Source organism: Malurus melanocephalus, unplaced genomic scaffold (genome assembly GCF_030028575.1).
Source record: "Malurus melanocephalus ecotype Western Australia unplaced genomic scaffold, MMel_1.1 scaffold_85, whole genome shotgun sequence".
Classification (NCBI taxonomy): domain Eukaryota; kingdom Metazoa; phylum Chordata; class Aves; order Passeriformes; family Maluridae; genus Malurus; species Malurus melanocephalus.
The window spans coordinates 112,069-131,809 of record NW_026623317.1 but is presented as its reverse complement, the minus strand read 5'-3'; the positions used below and the strand labels follow the sequence as shown (position 1 = coordinate 131,809).

At 37.7% G+C, this 19,741-nt stretch overlaps 1 protein-coding gene across 1 annotated transcript in view; it reads left to right on the top strand.

The window, feature by feature from the left end:
- Positions 1-19,741, top strand: part of RIT2 (Ras like without CAAX 2) — a gene marked incomplete at its 3' end in the record, with an annotated part of 88,347 nt that overhangs the window by 912 nt on the left and 67,694 nt on the right. The gene's annotated exons all lie outside the window — the stretch shown is intronic.

Sequence of the window (19,741 nt, the reverse complement as noted above, 5' to 3'; positions counted from 1 at the left end):
GGATTTGCAGCATATTTTAATATCACTGTCCATAGCTGGCAAGATATGCTAGTGTCTGACAATGGTATCTCTTCAGAGGAGTCATTATTTTCTCTGGACAGTGTTTTCTTTTTCCCAGATATTATCAGCTTTGATTTATTCTCATTGAAACCAGCATTCTCTGTTCTCACAAAGACTTTGCTGAACAGGCAGAGTTTGTCTCAGAAGTCACTGTGCTGAGCTGACTGCATAACAAGAATTTGATTACATCTTCTGGAAATTCAAAAGGAAAACAGAAAGAGAAACAAAATTACAAAAAAACAGGATAATATGATATAATACATCCAGGCTATATTCCAACGAATTCTCAGGATAAACAGCTATGACACTAAACKGTAATAAATGTGTAGATCAAAGAAGTTTTATTCAGATCCAAACAATAATATGAGGTATAGGTGCAAAAAATTAAATATTGGGAATGAATATAATTTTCTTTCTGTATCCATAATCTTTGTGTTCTTGCTATGCTTGGCTTCAACTTCAGTGGCACATCTTTCTGAGAAAGCTATTTCCCATCAGTATTGCTTAACCAAGCAAACAATTCTTGCACAGATGTTACTATATAATSAGTATATAAAATGGGAAAGAAGAARATATTGGTAATCCTGGAGTAAATTTCTGTAATTTCAAATTGCCTTTTCCATAGAAAAGCAGGTATTCAGGATGTGCCAGCTGGAACTTTCAGTAAAATACCACTTCTTTCAGACACCCTCCCCCCAACCCTTTAAATGCCTTTTCTTTCTTTCTTTTTTTTTTTTTTTTTTTTTTTTTTTTTTTTTTTTTTTTTCCTCAGAATGTGTCCAAAAGATGGCAGCAACTTTTTTCCCCCAAAACATGTTTGCAAGAAAAATGTAATTTTGAAAACTTGTTCACCATGAAGTATTACAAAATATACTACATTCATAGTATCACTGAATCCTAGCAGCCAAACTTTACATGTACATTGATGAAATTTCTGAGTTTCCAAGTACAGTTAGATAACAGTTGAAATCACAAATTCAATGAATTCAAATCACTGTGTTCAGAAAATGTTGGCTGTTAATGAGAACGAAGCCTCCAAATCTGTGGACTGCACAAGGTATGGTTCATCTCCAAAGTCGAGAACCACATAATTAAAAACTAAAATTGTGTTGTCCAAAGAAATAAAGATGGAATTAAATGTGTATTTTTKAATTTCTTTGGGATTAATGAAAACTTTCTGTTGTTATCACAAAAGTCAAACTTCTGGTTGAAAAAAAATAACATCACCCCAGCACCTGAGCATTATTAAGAGTTTGCAAGAAAGGTCGTGGGCAGTTCAACATTTACTGKCTATGAACTTCTGGTGTGTAATGGACCTGAAATATTTCAGTAGAATCCTGAGAGATGGACAAACTGATAGGACTCAGACAGAGATAAGTCAAAATAGATTTCATTCCACAGATTGCTAATTCATTCTGACTGTTACATAAACAGGATTAATTTACTCTGTATTAAAAACATGAAAAGGCCTTAATGACTACTTCCATTCTACAAGATAAGCTCTGCTTTCCCCTAGTGACCTAGATTCACTGTGTCCAGGAAATTATGAGTTTAACTATGAAAATGGTTCAGAGTAGAACAAGGATGAAAGACAGAAAAAAATATTAGTTCAATTTCCACCTGAAATTTTGACAAATCAATGATATGGGGTTTGATGCATTGATAAATAACATCCTACCATTTTTTTTTCCTCCCCATCCTCTCCCTCCTTCTTTACTTTTAAGTCATGATAAAAACAGCAGCAGCTGGGGTTAAATTGCTGAGTGGGAAGTCTCTTTCGGATGAAAGCCTTTCCATTCCTCAATTCATTCAAATATTAAATAATTCAGGTTTGGAATGAATTTTCCATAGGAACCAAGCCACAGAAATGTTAGATTTCTTTTTACCCTGGATGTAGTTCCCTTCTAGAGATCCCATGGGCATTTTCATCTTTTGTTTCCACCCCTCCCCTGCTCTCTTACTGTACCACTTGTGCACAGGGTGGAATGAGGAGGAGGAGACCAACAGTAGATATTCTTTTGGCACTGGTGTTTATGAAAAATTTTATTGTATTAGTCAAGGTTGTCTCTTCAGTTCTCTGCTCCAAGATGGTAGACCGTCCAGGAGGACAGCCAACGTCATTTTATTTGGGCTATTCAGCGTGGTGTAAATTTCCCAGGAACTGGTAAAAGAAGATGAACTCAGTGCATCCTACACCCATCAAATGCAGAGTAATGATGCACATAAATGGTCTGAGAACTGTTACTTCAGGGTTCTCACATTTCAAAATAAATTAAGGAAAAATATTATTAATTAAAAAAAARRAAAAAAAAACAAACAAAAAAACCAACCTGTTCTTATTTTATAAACGGAAAAAAACACCACCTCAAAATCCAGCATACGGAAGAAACAGGCAATAGTAGGATCTAATTAAAATGTAGACAGTTAGATGTGAATTTTCATAGGAGTTGATTTCTGTACTGTTATTATTGATTATAGATTCCCTAGAATGAGTTATCCCTTATAAGACTTCTGAAAACAGAATTATTTTTGTTTTCAGAGCAATATGATAATTTATTGTGTTKCATAAGTTGTGTTTGTCATCAAGAACATAAAGCACAGGCTGCTGCAAGTTCAGACCAAAGTTATGCTAGAATCAGTAATTAAATTGAAATAGAACTGAAGTAAGTAAGGGAAAYTTTCTATTGACTCTCATTCAATTATAGTCCATATCAAAATTATGTAATTCTAATTATAGTTAGATCTAAATTATAAATGAGAATTTGACACTTGATCTTCTCTGCTTTGATGACAAATACCAAGCCAGCTCAGTACCACTCAAACCCACCTCATGTTGACTGACAGAGGGTTCAAACCCAAAGAACCTCAGTTCTTTTTAAGCCCATTTTGCTCACAAAGACCTTCAGAGATCAGTAAACAAAGTGCTCTCACAGTCCTTGTCTGACGCAGATCAGACCTCTGAGTTCAGCTCTGTTTTTCAGTGTTACAAATAAAAAAACATGCACAAAAGAGCCTTTCAATCCTGAGACCATCCACTTCTACCTCATATTTAGCAAACCAATTATGCTGATAACAACACTTAMCTGCAGCACATTCTGCAAAGCATTAGCGATGATTAACCTCAGGGCTGCACAATGACTACTAAAATGAACAAATTGATGTACCTGTGTAACTGAATAAAATAAAAAAAAAAACTCCCTCTGACGAAAAATTATTACCTAAACAATATCCACACACTGATCATATTGCACCATAACCCATATTTCTGCACATCTTCTTGGCTGAATAAAAATGTTCTTCTAGTGTGTTTTCTTGCTTGGTTTTTTTTTTTTTTTTTTTTTTTTTTTTTTTTTTTTTTTTTTTTTTTTTTTTTTTTTTTTTTTTTTTTTTTTTTTTTTTTTTTTTTTTNCTAGTTAAAATGATGATTTATTTAAGGCTGGAGATGATCTACAGTTATTCCAGATAAATAAAATTACATGTCTATGCATAGTATAGGTTATCATAGATGCAAAATGAATTTCTTGTTAGGTCTCTCTGATAGTTGCATTGCAGATGAAACAAAGAATTCTTTAAAAAATCAAAACTAATAAATACCTCTTGCTAATAAGATAGATATTTCTTATCTTGGAGAAAATGTTCTTTTTTCAATGTTTGTTTTTCGGACTGATTGACAGGTGATCTGTTGCCACTACACAAAATTTGATGATGTTTTTAAATAATTGTCTCAAGACTTTTGTAAAACTAGTATCTTTTTAGTTTTATTATAGATTGGAAAAAAAAATTAGAAATGTATTTCCAGGCTTTTATCTTGGAAAGAATGAAAAAGACAAAGAGAAGAAATTAAGAAAAGATTCTCTCAGGAATATTGGAGGAATAGTGTGAGGAAATGTATTCTCAGCCTGAGCTGGCTAAGGGAGGCATTTTCACCCCATTGATTTCCTTGACTTTTCCTTTTATTTTTCCTTTTTGCCAGTGTGATGCAAAGTCTGTGTTTCTAGAGACGCAGGTGACTCATCCAATTAATTSCAGGATCATGTGTGCACAATAACTTCCAAAATGTGTGAAAACAATTATGTTCTCTGTGATGTGGGAACTTCAGTATGAGGCATTAGATTAAATCTGCAATTTCCTTTCATTAATGTGCTCAACTACCCTTTTTTTTCTGGACCAGTTTTACCTCTTATTCTGCCTAGATAAAGCAAATTATGTGCCTTTTATTTTCAAGCATGTCCTTGAAAACAAGAGTCCCCAGTAAATAGAGCACCCTGGAGTGCGTGATGGAGAGCTGGYCCACTCCAGCTGTTTGTTAACTCCCTGGAGATAAATTAATATAAAATCCAGGTTACACTGGAAAGGATGAAGGGCAAAGGTAGAGATTCCACTGATATCAAAATTGTTGGGCTTAAAAACACCCCTTGGTCCCGCTGGTGCTGTTCTTACACCATCACAGGGCTCCGAGCCACAGAGGACACTCCAGATATTGTTCAAGCACCTCAAAAGACTTTTTTTTTTTTTTTTTTTTTTTTGGAGGGGAGTTGGTTTTGATCCGGTTTCTTATTTTCCCCAGGAATATTTTCAGATAGAGCTAAGCTTCCCTAAACACCTAGTGAATGAATCAAAGGAAAGGATCTGGTCTTCTGTCATATCCTGAGGCAAGCCAAACACCAGGATGAAGGTGTTGGATTTAGTTACTGTTCAGTGTGAGTCAAGGCAAAAAAAAGTTCCCTTTCAAGTGTTTGGGCATGCTGTGGATTACAGTTAAAGCAATCCAAGCCACGTTTCTTCCCCTCAAAGTCAATACAAGTGTCATTTTTGGTGTCCTAATTTTTCCTGCTTCTCCTCTAACTGCACAAATGCCAGTTTTTATTTAACTGGAGAAGAAATTGACACACATCTGCATGCCATCTGAAAAGAATAGCTTGTTCCCTCAATATTCTCTGAAAAAAGAATGAGAAAAGGTAATCCAGGTTTTTAATTCCTTGGGTGTCTTAGATAAATTATTCTACTTATTTAGATTTAAAAAATAAATAAATAAATAAAAAGGAAGGATGAAAAAATGTATGTATTTTTGCTGTAGGAAAACTGTCTTGCTTGATAACAGGTGTGTTAGGTATGGGTAACTTCCAGTTTTTTTCATAAATAAGATTAAGCTCTAAAATTTTAAAACAACAGAGTTCCAAGTATGTTTGTGATTTTTGATAACAAAATTGTCCATATATTTTAGTTTCCTTCACAGGTTTGAATCTGTTTCAAGCTTGATTTTGTGTAATTCCAACTTTTAGACATTTTTTCTCATCACTTTGTTAACAGCTCTGAGAAAATCTGTGTTCTCTGTTAATACTTGTAGACAACAATTAGCTCACACCACCATCTTCTTTCACTGCAATACACTGAGTAACTGAAACCTCACTTGTAGAGCCTTATTTTCCTGCTCAGAGCATTTTGGATGTTTAATTTGAGAGCTYTAATATTTCCACCTAACTTTCTGAGTACGAATTCCAAAAATTCATATGCCATTCTATCAGTAGCCTTRCTAGAAGCAAGATTGCCTACTGTTTTCCTCTGTGGAGTTATTTTTTGTTCCTCAGAGAATAATAGATTCTTTTATTCAGGCACAGTTCACAGAGGTCACGTACAGAGAAATATCTGTGGTGACTTGGAGCTATTTTCTCTTTCCCCCAGTGCAGTCACCTGCGCTATCACATCTCTAATGATGACCTAAATTCTGTGTTTCCATATGTAATACCTTATTTTAGACTATTGAATCTGAGAATTCAAATAATTTTGGACCCATTTCCTATATTACTCATTTATCTTTAGTGTATATGTTATCCACTTAAAAGGATTAAATATGTTATTTGTTAATTGATTCCTTTTGCCCATGGGCAGACCTTGTGGGCAGAATTGTTTGCCTCGGGGAAATGAGTTAAAGATGTTTTCATTATTTTGGCAGTTCACTAATTCAATGGTTAGAGGGGTGGAGGCTTCAGTTATGACCTCTGAATTTAAGAGGGGAGTTTCTGCATGTGAGACACCCACTTGGTGCTGAGAAATCTGTCTGGAGTCCTGGATCTTTCAGCACTAGAAGATGTCTGATAAATAGGACAGAGTTCAAAGAAAAGCAACAGAGATGATAAAAGGAGTGATGCAGTGTGATTTATAATGACAAATGACTAAGACTGTATTCAAATATCTGCTGTAGACAGTAATTCATGATTCTTTATTGTGCAACTTGCATATGTATACAGTGATCCAATGCAAATGGGTGCAGCTCYGAGGTGGATGGGCTGATTTATCCAGCTTCTCCCATCATAATGTCCAGATGATGAATGTCCATCTGGATAAAGTTAGAAAATGAGCTGGTGAATTCCATTCCCTTCTCAAACAGGGGATGGAGAATTCATAATATTTACAAGCAATAAACATCAAGAGAAAAACACATATTTTCCAAAATTTGAGGAAASGGGCCAGAATTTCTTAATGGAAAGTAAGAAGTTAAGTGATAAAATTGGAATTAGAACATGTATAATTAGAAACATGGGATCTTCAAAACAAGCTTGCTTAGGTCAMTAAGAGTGGCATATGCCTTTAATGRTTTGCTTAAAAGTGAGATGGAACAGGTTGTGGGAGGGCCTTCGAGAGGAACAGGCTGGTAAAATTTATCTTAGTCTAACTGGTTTACACTAAAACAGAAAACATTACACAGATTGAGCATTAAAAAGCAAACATACCTGAGCAGAGAAAGCAGTTACAGTTTCCAAATTCTCTTATAGAATGGAAGAACTACAGTCATCCTCAAAATTATGAGATGTGTTARAAGTCATCAGCACTTTTGKCTGATGTGGCACTATTAATGTACAYGGTGAGCAATGTCCTTTGTGTTCAGACTGCTAAACAGTGATCCTTAGGTAGGTCTCAAGTTTGGATTTGTTYGTTGTGCACAAAAAAAGGGTAATTTATTTTGTCTCAGAGCTAAAATGTGTCCTTTAGAGCATAAAGGCTTCTGTGGAACTGGAAACATGCTGAGATTTCACCCTTAAAGAACTGTGAACCTCATGTGTGTGTTGGGTAGTGGTGCAGATAGAAGGCAAACAGATTCGTCAGCTCATCCCTTGCTGTTCTCTATTCCAGGGATGGAAACGGGATTTATAATTCAGGGTCTTTCCCTAAAACACCTCTATGTGAATAATTATGTGAGGGACACATAATTATGGGAATGGATGGTCTGAAGCTGTGTCAGGGGAGGTTTAGGTTGGGAAAAAATCCTTCCCCCAGAGCYCTGCCCAGGCTCCCCAGGGCAGCAACCACAGCACTAAGCCTGAGAGAGCTCAAGAAACATTGGGACAATGCTCTCAATCCCACAAGGGTGGGATTYTTGGGTATGGTCCTGTGAATGGCCAGGAGTTGGATCTGATGATCCTTGTAAGTCACTTCCAAGTCAGGGTATTCTGTCATTCTGTGTGATGAGAACTCACATAAAGTTACATTAATGAGTCTGCTTTTCGTGATGTGATTTATTTAAACAACCTCACTGAAGATTTCGGTGACTTATGCAGCTTTTCCCATTCACACTGGTGGCTACAAAGAGACAGAAAACCTGCGCTGTTCCTCAAGAATAGGACTTGAACTATCAAGGACTCTCCTGGTTTCAGGCAYACACAGATCTGCCGTTTGAAATGCCCAGATTGGAGTCTCAAATTCGRGAACCAGCACTGTTTCATGACAATGACTGGGCACTGTCGGTATCTTTGCTGTAAACAATCTGTTGAGGCAGCCACAGGAACCGTTTTCCTTCCAAGCCGTCCCTGCTGCTGAGCYGAGCCATCTGCAGCATTTTTGGCACGTGCTATCTGCTAGAATTTGGATGAGATTAATTCCATTAGGGACACTCTTGAAAGCACAATTAAGAATTTTTTTTTTCTTCTGTTGCTGCTTTCATCTCTTTTCTTCCCATACTTTCCATTTCATTCCCTTCCATTCCTCTGGTAATCCTTTTCCACTTTTAATTTGTTCTTTGACTTTAATTAGTCTCCCTGTATGCCTGCGAGCCTGTCTAATTTTCTTTGCTAGGAGCTGGAAGCCTCATCATGATCACACAGCTCCAGTGACAGGAATTTGGTCTTGCCAGAGCATTGTGCAGGGTCCCAGTTTCAGAGGAATTGTCTTGGGAAGATGTTTTTCTGCAAGTCCCAGAGATCTGTTGATGCATTATCTGCCCACTAAGCAGTGGAGACACTGACTAAAATCACTTTGTGTCAGGGTGGGTAGGGAATATCCTAAAGATGAGGGTGTGAATCTGAGCACAAAAGACTGTCCCAGGACTTGCCAAGTTGGACTACTGTGTATTCGGTCCCCCCCCCCAAAATATTATGTTTTCAACTGACAGTCAGTGTGTTTGTTATCTTTTCATTAAAACACTAGAACTGAACTAGTTATTTCAGGGGTCCCAAAGGTGGGCTCACAAATGTTTATAAGTTTTAAAATTTCATTTCATAAACTTTGGCAAAGTAAAAGCTGTAATCAGCTGAGAGATTGATTCACACAGTTCTTTAGTTTACAATGACTACCATGATGAGAGGAGCTGTTGTGTGATTTCTTTCCTTGCAATCTCCCTAAAGTGCTAATCTTATTTTGTAATTCCTGTCCATTTTCGCACAGCCAAAATAAAGAAGCTCTATCTGAAATGCATATTCTCTGTCAGATCCCGTGATTCCTTTGCTAACTTGATCGTTCTGTCAGATTCTGTGATTCCCTCAGTATCTTTTCTGGCCTACTACCTGCATGACAGCTTATTGTGTTACACTGAACTTTTCCCTGCTGAACAGGATCTGCASTGTCTTTACAGAAATGTCTCTGTAGCAGCTTGCAAAATGTGTGCTGTTGTTTTAGATTTTCATTCAGAATGTTCAAAATCAAACCCAAGCATTGTCAAATTCTCAGTTGTTTCAAAACCAGCAGCTCCTTAARTCATCCAGAATGCCAGTCAGCCTTTAAAATTCCCCCTTCTCTGAAATTTTTCCAGACTTTCTTATGTAGAAATTATGTTCCTTTCTCAATTTGATTAAAGAGCAATCACTAGACATTTTCCTCACAGTGAATAATCTTACTTGGGTTGCCTGGTGACACGGTCATTTGATCACTTATCAAACACAGTGCACCAGAGCTCAGTGTCTGACGTTGGGTGCAGCCAAAAATGYGTTCCTGGGCCTCAGGAGAGCTCTTCATGTTTGTAGATATGCCTAGAAATGCAATATTTCCCTCCTGGGATTAGGGGGGAAGAAAGAACAATCTATTACAATAATCAAGTTTCCCCCATGAGCTCCAGAAACAGAGTTCTTGTGCCTTTCCTCCACTTACAGCAGTTTCAATGCATTTTCCAGAGTAAAAAACCACAGTGAATTTGCAACATAATCTCTCTTGGTGCACACTCTGTTGACCAGTCTGTTCTTATAAAGTGGAAGTCAAAAGATTCATTTTTCAAATCTTTCCGAAGATATTTCAAAGTTATTAAATGCCTGACTTAAAAAAGAGTGCATCACATAGGCTTCCTCTTTTTGCACAAAATGACAGTTGGCTGTGATATTTGATGGTGAGGAAGGGGTTAGGGAAAAGTCAAAAGAGAAGATATAAAAGAAACAATCCAAGCAGTAGATATGGGTATTGTAACAGATATCAAGAACTGAGAATAGAGAAAAAGAAAAAAGGAAAAAAAAAAAAAAAAAAAAAAAAAAAAAAAAAAAAAAAAAAAAAAAAAAAAAAAAAAAAAAAAAAAAAGACACAGAAAAAGATTGAGAAAACATCAAACTAGAAACAGATGAGTGAACAATTACAAGAGAGTAAAGAAATAGAAGGAAAATACAGCCATTTGTACCTCAAGGAGCAGTGGTTTCAGATGCTCTCTTACCCCTCCATGGTCAAATCCCAACATYTGCTTCAGSTRCTGGTGGCCAAAAAGTCCACAGAGRTCTTGTTARGGAATCTCTCTCCTKCCTCTGTGACTTCTCATCCCATGTTTCTCACTCATTGGCTCTCTGGAGTAGGAAGGTGAAGAGGCATCCTGACAGCTGCAGACTGATGGTGGTCAATAGTTTCTACTGGGTTACAAGCCACACAACAAGAGAAAATGTCCTCAGGTTGTGCCAGGGTTTATATTGAAAATTAGGAAATATTTCTTCAGTGAAAGGATTCTCAGAGCATTGCAACAGGCTGTCCAGGGTAGTGGTGGATTCTTCATCTCTGGAAGTGATAAAAGAACTTGTGCRTGTGGAGCTTTGGGACATGGTTTTGTGACGAGTTAATGGCTGAGCTTGATGATCTTAGAGGTCTTTTCAAACCTTAATTTTTCTATGATTCTGTGATTCTAAATCTTCTCAGCACAGGCCTTTTTTTGCTCTTTTCAGCCATGGGCAAGGCTGTGTAAATCTAACATGGAYATAAATTTATGGGGTGCTAGGCAAAGCGATGATTCTCATGTGTGGTTTTCTGACAAGCATCCAGAACGGAGAAGAGTCTGTGGGCCCCAGCCTTAGCAACATTTAACACCCTGTGAAATCAGTGGGAGGGAGGCCCAGCATTTGTCAGACATTTCTGTGCTCTTTGAAGAGCTAGATTCCTCCACACACAAAAATCTTCAGTGGAAAAATGAATCGCAATGATGCTGAAGGGTTATCTCCTTCAGTATCAGGAAATAAAATTCTGCTTTCCCCCAGTCTGGGGAAAAAATGACAAGATGTAAAACAAATATATGTGAACTTCTAGATGTTTTCTCTTATTCTTTGTGACCCAGCTCTTACCTTTGCTCTCASTCCTCAGCTTTTACTGCTCATAACAATATAAACAAACCACCACTTCACTATAATAAATTTTGAACAAGTGGCAGTAGGAGGAAATATCAAAACAAAATSCCAGTGACTATAAACAGATTTAAATACACATATCCCTGAAACATGCTCMTATAAGGTTTATTTAAGTGTAAAGTAGCACGTATTTTCACTCTTTAAGGAAAATAGTTGTTAGTGCCAAYGTGTTATTCAAAGAATTTATAGAAAGCTGTGCAAAACCCAGTGAGATAACCATTTGTGCTGATTAACAGTGACAGCATATTTAAAGAATAGGATTATTTGGTGATTGAAAGCCTTTATTCTTCAATTGAATTTACCTAAAAATAACTGTGGATCAAAATGGTTTGCAAAGCTGCATTTTATGTTTCTAAAGCATCACTGTACATACTGAATTAGTACATTAAGTTCTAAGTCATATTTCAACCAGCTTTGTGTGTTGGGATGCTTTAGGGTGGTGGAAAWCAAATGCATTTTCAAGCTTGTGAATAAGATAAATTTCTGATTGGCCATAGATAGGAAAAGATGCAGAAATCAAAAGATTTATTCCAAGAAATTGTTAACTGTCCCCTTTCTGACTCTGAGCATCACAAATGAAGTTGATCAAAATCTGAGACAGAAAGATGGAAAAGAGTTGGAACACTTGGGAATATCTTCAGCACCAGTGATGTTAATTTAGTCACAACAGAAAGCAGGATGTGGATTGGGAACAGATGAGATAGGTTGTAGTTGACACGATTTTTTCAGGAAATTACTTAAGTAGACAGAATAACCAGCTTGAACTGTGATGAAAGTTTCTGAGAGAATCAAATGTTTCCCTGGCTCAAAGCCAAAGTTCAATGCCATAGATAAATACCATTAATAATTATTTTCAGGTTTAGTGCAAAACAAGGTGATAAAAAATAATTATGAGGTTGATGATAAGATTACTTGCCTSTGAGTACTAATTCCTTCCACTCACTTTTTTCTCTTTTTTCTTGCAGGCTTTCCCTTTTAAATATATGGCAGAATTAATGAGAGATGTGGTAAATGTAAAATACCACCTGTTTATGCTAGTTAATAGTGTGGAGCCCTTGCTATCTTTCAAACTCTTTTTATCTTTCCCATAAACTTACTGTACGTGTATTTCCTGCTAATAAAATATTTTACCTGGCATACAGCAATGTGGAAGGGCTTAGATTGGCAATCTGTTATGGAGGAGTTTTTCTGTTGCCATTTTATTTTATTTTATTATTTCACTATTTTATTTTATTTTTATTTCTGTATTTATATTAATCTTAGGATGTTTAGCATGTGATGAATTTCTCACAATGCACAGTGTTAAAAAGTTGCCTACCTTCAGCACCCTCTCCAGCTAAACYGACAACCAAACACGTATTTGTTTACTTGGTGGAAAAACCACGACAGGATGGGCCTTATTTGTTTTTTTCGGTGTCTTATGTGTCATATCTGTTCAGCTCAGTGATTACTGTCAGTATTGTGGCATTTAAAAGAAGACCTGAAGAGAGTGGAAATGCAATTTGTGTTCTGCGCTGCCTCACGCATCACAAAGAAAACTGGCAGCTTGACCTTCGCAGKAGAGCAGAAAGAATACAGCTCCTTTTTTGTACTCTGAGAGTTCCAGCCAAATGAGTGCATCTTAATGGGGAAAGTCACTCACTCCAGAGTAGGTGGGAGAAGAGGGAAACAGGGAAATATTGTGCAGCAGAAGATAAAAAAATGTGTGTTTGTTCCTGACTCTCTTTTTGAAATTATTGYGGAATGCCTTGACCCCTATGTTCTGCCCTACACACTGCAATATTTGAATTAAATTGGTTAAAGCAGTATGTGGTTAAGTGGGGAGGAACAGAGAGAGGGGAAGATGCAGGAATTAGTCCTATAATTTCTATAGATTTGGAGAAAAACATCAAATAGTATTATATCAAATAGTGTTATCTCCAGATAGAATTATGTCAATTTAGAATTGAAAAGGCAATGAGCCTCAAGAATGTTTCATGTTTCATACATTATGGAAGAGAACAGCTAACAGGACTAATATTTCTGGGTTACAGTAGATTTTCTAAAGTTTAAAACCTAAGCCTTTGCTTAAGCCATTAGAGTGGATTGATCACAGCCAATATCCAGTAGAAATTATGGTGGATTGATCCAGTCAGTTGCTCAATCCCTGGTCCTACAGGAGGGAAAAGAAACAAAGAAAAGCAAAGAAAAGCAAAGAAGAGCAAAGAAAAACAAAGAAAAACAAAGAAAGGCAAAGTGAAGGAAAGGAAAGTGAAGAAAAGGAAAGGGAAGGGGAGGAAAAGAGACAAAGAAAGGAAAAGAAAGAAAACAAGAGAAAAAGAACAAGAAGGAAGTGAGGCTTGTAGCTTGAGATAACAGTTTAACACCTGAAGCACAGGCTATGAGTACAAGCAAAATAAAATTGATAATTTATTTACTATTCCCACTGGCAGGCAGATTTTTAGCCAATTTGTGAAAAGCAGGGCCTCAGCCCTCATAATGGCTTCTCAGCAATGCAGATGCCATAACCAGGGATGATTCTGCTTCCTCCTGCTTTCCTTGAGATTTATTCCTGACTATGATATCATATGATATGAATATCTCTCTGGTCAGCTGTCTCAGCTGTGTATCCCCACAGGTTCTTGACTACTCCTGCTGGAGACAGAGTGAGAAAAAGAAAAAGCCTTTAGGTGGTACAAAACAGTTCAGCAAAGACCAAAACATTGGTGCATTATCRACACCAGTGAAGTCACAGAACCAAAACCTGKCACCATATGGGCTGCTGTGAAGAAAATYATCTCCATCACAGCCACCTCCACTGCAGACATTTATAGCATGAAAAGGAGTGAAGGAGATGTGGGGCTTTTTTGTGGTTTGCATCTATAACATCAGCGTATTAACTACACATTGGTACTGACATGCTTTATTTTTTGTTGAATTGTCACTAGAGGCCACAAACCCTGTGGGAATCGGTATTATTTTCCTTCTCTTTCCTCCTTTATAACCTGAATGTTGAAAGACCTACCTGTTTTTTTTATTTGTTTACTCACTTTTTAAAAAAAAAACAAAAACGTGATAGCTTGAATCTAACTACAGTTGGCATAGAGGAATTTGTGCCCTACGCTTCACACATTTACAGTTTTCCTGAAGGCCATCTGAAATAGTTCCTGTCCAGCTGTGTTTCTGGGGAATATCACCACTGAATCCAGCTGAGCCTTATGGTCAGGTATTTACACAGTGCCTGAATTTTTTTCCACACCAGAGGAAGTCTATGGCACACTCATTTTGCTGCAGCTGAAATGAGGATAGCCCATTTATAGCACAATTAAATCACCATTGGCAAGTGGTGGGTCAGCATTACCAGCAGTGTTTTTGCCATTTCTAAAGTACCTGTAGTTCCAAGGAGACTTAATCGCTTTGATTCTTTTCCTGGAAGGAATTTTTCCAAGCCCACAGTATTACAGTCATCCTCCACACCACGTTTTTAATTTGAGTTTCAGGTTTCTCCATGCAGCACAGTATTTCTAGGTCAGTCTGGGAAGCCAAGCTGCWTTTGAAGCCCAGGACTGTTTAATTCAGCTGTTCCATCACAGCTGAGGGAGCCTGAGCCAGCATCAACCACGTTCAGGAACCAGACACGGAGYAGCTGGGGCACTGGGTGGGTCAGCAGCTTTCCCCTGGCAGAGTTGGTGCCATGAGGGAYAGATAAACACAAGAACAAGTTGCTTTCATCTCTTTTGTGATGCTGGATGCAGAACTCACTGTCCAGGTGCGATTTTTTTTTAAAAGACTTGGTCATTTCTTGGCCGTGTCAAGGGTTTTTGGCAAATTCATGGATGAGCTCAATGGCAGTGCATGATGATTTGGGACTGCAACAGTCAGTATTGAGGAATGCAGTGAACAAAACTGACATTTATTAAAGATTGATGAGGTTTTGTCCCTCATTGTTTGAGTTAAAATAATATGATAGACAGAAATGCCACTATATACACACATACATATATATAWATAATTTTAAAAATCTYCCCTATGTCATCTGCTCTAATGTAGTGCCTAAGACTGTAGCTTGAGTCTGTGTATTTCTGTGTTGTTTCCCCTGTCACCAATTTAGTCCATAATYATTTTTGAAAAATACATATTTATTTGTTAGGTTTTGGGTGCTGAAAAGACACAGGAAGTTCAAGTCCTGTCTAAGAGAACCTAGACAACCATAAATCTTTGCCTGGATTTTAATTTTCAGTTTTTCAAGTCATAAATCTGCCTGGTTAATAATCTTATAATTTACTTATAAATAAAAAGAAATTTAAGCGACATCATCTGTAGCAATCAAATCGCTGGTATTGCAGCAGCTGATGCATATCCTGGTTGAATTGAGAAATATTATAAACATAATTAATGAGTAAATGTAAATATCTTTCTGGTCAAAGCATACCAATTCCCTGGCACTGTTCCCTGGCCACATTGCACTGATTATCTGATGGCAAATCTCACACTGGAAGACAGAATCTTAACTTTTTCTGTGATAAACATATTTTGTCCTATTTTGTGGTCTAGTACACCTCATCTRTTACACCTCTAATCCACCTCATCCCTCTGCTTCTGTTTCCCATCAGTAAAATGGTTCCAGAGATATTTGCCTTCCTTTTCATGCAATATGCTTTCTGAACTTCAAATGCAAAACACCTTTTTAAATCTAAAAGTGGTACATCCCAGCAGATATTTCAGCCACAAATTGTCATCATGTGCAGCACAGTTCTATAACTGGTACCAGAAGTAACAAATTCTTGGAACTCTATCCAGCAATGCCCTCTCAATAATCAAACTAAAATATATGTGATAAACACTGAGATAAATTCTGTAAAGATGATACAAATCGGCACAATGTCTCAAGGTAAGAGAATCTATAATACATTCTGGTAAATTAAACAATCAGTGAAACCAGTAAGTCTCTCTTCCAACAGAACTTTGAATACAGTAYACAGGTTTAGATGAGATATTGGGAAGGAATTCTTGGCTATGAGGATGATGAGGCCCTGGCACAGGGTGCCCAGAGCAGCTGTGGCTGCCCCTGGATCCCTGGCAGTGTCCAAGGCCAGGCTGGACATTGGGGCTGGGAGCAGCCTGGGACAGTGGGAGGGGTCCCTGCCCGTGGCAGAGGAGTTGGAACTTTGAAGTCCCTTCCAACCTAAACCATTCTATGATTTTTATAATACTTGCTTGTAACAACCACTGGATTACTGAGCAGATGTGGAGGCACAGCCAGATTCTTCTTGTCCATGTTTTGGGCGGAGCCCAGGACAAWTCCTTTTACCTGAGATGTACTTCCAAACATAATTTTCAAGGAGAAAAATAATAGTTTACTTCAACTYTTGATGGACTTAACTGTGACACATCTAAGGCAGATCTGGGATTTGCCAGAAAGACCCATTCAGGAAATTCTGTAGGGAGAAATTTGGATACTAATASCAACTAATGCAGGTAACATTCTGTCTCAAGATGTGTAGGCTCTCTAAAGTTCATGGATAGAGGAGGGCAGTCATTAAACACTCAATATTTTCCATTGCTTGACAGAAACCAGGCTGAGTAAGAAACTGGGATGTAAAGCTGTCAAAGGGTAGGTGGGAACAGCCAAAATAAAACTGTGGGCAAGGGTGATTGATGTCATTGATGCCAAGAGTTTTTGAAAATAATAAATAGTAGCATTCAGTAGCAGTWTCTATTATTGCAAAATTTAACAGGTTCTCTCTTATTTATAGAAGATGCATATGATGGAATAAATCAAATTTGTTTTGAATCCATCTTCCCTCTATTAAAACCATCCATTACAGTGATAGAAATAACAGCCTTCTTTAAATTGAAAATGTGCAGTGGGCTCATCAGTGAGGTGTCTATCTTCCTCAGACCTGAATCCACTCAGTATGTGAAACTTTTTCAGTCCCTAACCTAAAGAGCTCTTTCTTTTAGCTCCTGCAGATTGATGAATTTAGCTTTGGAATTCCCTGATACAGTAGTCTTTAACATGCCCAGAGGCAAAAATTCCAGTTACACTCCACTTTTATTAAAGCAAGTTAGGTTTATTATTTTTTTTTTTTTTATTTTCAGTAAGGGAAACAGTAAGCACTGGCTGTCCTACTGCAATCTTCTTTTCATCCATTTTGCAAGGGAAACAATTTAGCTCCTACACATGACAAAGCTGGGAATCAGCTATATTGACAGTCTTAATTTTGTTTGCAGGATGTACCTTAGATTTTTATGTAGATATTTTGCAAAATGTGTGTTACTGCAAATAGTTTCAAGGATCTCTAAAGAAAGAAGCATCACCACAAAATAAACCTCTGCAAGGGATATTTTTAATCTTTGAGCAGCCAGCTTTTCCAGACAGGACTGAAGGCAGCTGACAAGCTGCAAGACTTCGCTTTGCTTGAACTCAGGCAGACGATTTTTGCTGGAGAGTTACTTATTATTCATAGTTTCCCTGAAGCAGGTTAAGCCAACAGTTTCAGAGTGGTGTCACCGTATTTAGGGGGTTTGGTGAACGATGAGTCAGTGCTCTGTGGAGCAGACATCTTCTGACATCGGTATCACTTTGTCTGCTGCGATTCTCACTTCCACTGATTGATCTCTTGCTCTGCACCACTTGATTCATCACGGTCTGCGATCCACGGGCATGAAAAATTCATCCTGGGACAACAAATACTTTGWAGCTTATGGTATTTCTTTCCCTCAGGTTTCAAGACAATTAATTCTTCCAGAGAGCAGAAAATTTAAGGACAACAATTCTGACGTTTCTCTGACGAGAGCGACCACAATTGTGCGTCTCCGTTCTCTCACTCAAGGATAATGTGTTACAAAGATGAATTATCTAAAGGATCAAAAAGTCATTCATTTGAGCGAGTGAGCAAAGTAGTTTATTTTTGCCTTGATGCTAAGTAGTACTTAATACTCTGTACTAAATTTCTGGAAATTTAGAGAGATCTATATCAGCAACAATTTTCTTTCTAAGGAGAGCTCCCTTTTTTAAACTACTTTTCTTACTTTGATAAATACATTGCATCTCAGTGTTGCTGTACCTTTATTTATTATAATATCTACTAATCTATGTTAAATTTATTCTTGTGCAAGCCCCGTAAAGTATATTTGTCTCTAAAATTGCAGTTGACATCAGCTTTTTCACTAGAGCTTCTAACAGAAAGAACTGGGGTTGTGTTCTGACTCTAGATAYTATGGAAAATCTGGAATGAAACCTATAAAAGCAGCAATTCTTAGGTCCAATAGATGAATATAGAGCTCTTAAGCCTCAGGACAAATCTTATCCCCAAAATTACCTTTTCTCTCTTAGAATGAGAGCCAGATTTGCGCATCATCAGACCTAGAGAACGTGAGAGTTGATAAATGCTGTCTGATGCCTTTTATGTTTTTTTTCCTGTAAGACAAAATGGCATCCGAAACAATCAAAGAGACAAATGAAGTGAGAACTTTGCATAAGAGACAGATGATAYGTAATTTAAACTATCTAGTGGCTGACTACAGTAATTGAGTTGAACAAATTACTTTTCTCCATAAGCAGTGGAGTCGTCTGGTGCAATATGTGAAAATAGCTTGTGCCCATGTGCTGGAGCTGGGTATGGGGTGCACAACTGAGCTGAGAGGGCCCAAATCATACACTTACTTGTGCCTAGACTCYCCTTGCCTCACCCCTTTGCTTGTGCTTCTCTCTGTCTCCACATATTCAGATTAAACAGATACATCTAGGCAATTTATTTTCTTTTCTATGATGCAAAAAATAGGATTCTCCCTTTGCTCTTCAAATGTTGTGTCATATTACAATGGCTGTCTCACTGCAATATGGGGCATCTCTTCTCACGTTCTTTTGCCTCATGCTACATCCCCAATGCTTCCTCAGAACTGACATAARTCTGATGARAGTAGTTTGTTGGAAAAYAAYCTTWRCCTTTGCTTTGTGTGTGTTCAGGGRTGCAGSAGCTCCATCACTGRGCACCACAGGTCAGCTCCCATCACCCCTGACCTGTGCTGTGGTTGTAAAGAGCTTCATTCCACTAAAATATCAAAAGACTTTATGCAGGAGCACATGTTTAGATGGAACTGGATAATTCTTCAGGTGACTAGATTTCCAAAAGCAGAATGATATTGTGTCCTGCTCTCCCTCTCTTATATATGGTAGCCTCCATAAAAGGATTATCCTGAGCCATACCACTGAAATGGGTCATATAGATGGATATTTCTATCAGATAACCTATATTGGAAAGTCTGCCTGTGTCTGAAGAGACTTTCTCTACTTGAGTTCCATCTCTGTTGGATCACTATTAGATTGTGTCAATTTCAGGCTCTGTTTGATCCACTCTAGAATATGGTTTGTCCCCTTGGCTGTCAGGGCTCGCTGCTGGGGTYCACCCACACCCCAAGTTCTCTTTCTCCAGCACTGTTACCTGGCTGTTCCTYCCTCAGTTATGCTYGTCTCCAGCATTTYTCTGTYCCAGATGCAGAATCTGGCATTTTTTTCTTGAATTCTGTGGCAGTGATAAATTCTGATGCACAATGCTTCAGTCCATGTTGATCCTTCTGCAAGGACTCTTGATCCTTAAAAACCTCAGCCAAGAGGGGTCTTCTTATGGTGTCAGGAATTCAGTTTCTGTTRCTCCTCCAGACCCCATCTTCAAAGCAAATAATGAAAATTAAATGGATTTGAGTAGCAATTTGCTGAATATCTTGCTCTGCACCAGCTGTTGAGCAAACCACAGGGATTTCTCTGGCTTTTTTTTTCTATAGCTATTTCTGGCCAGCTGTATCACACCATTCAGTGTACAGCCTGAAGAAAACACCTCAGG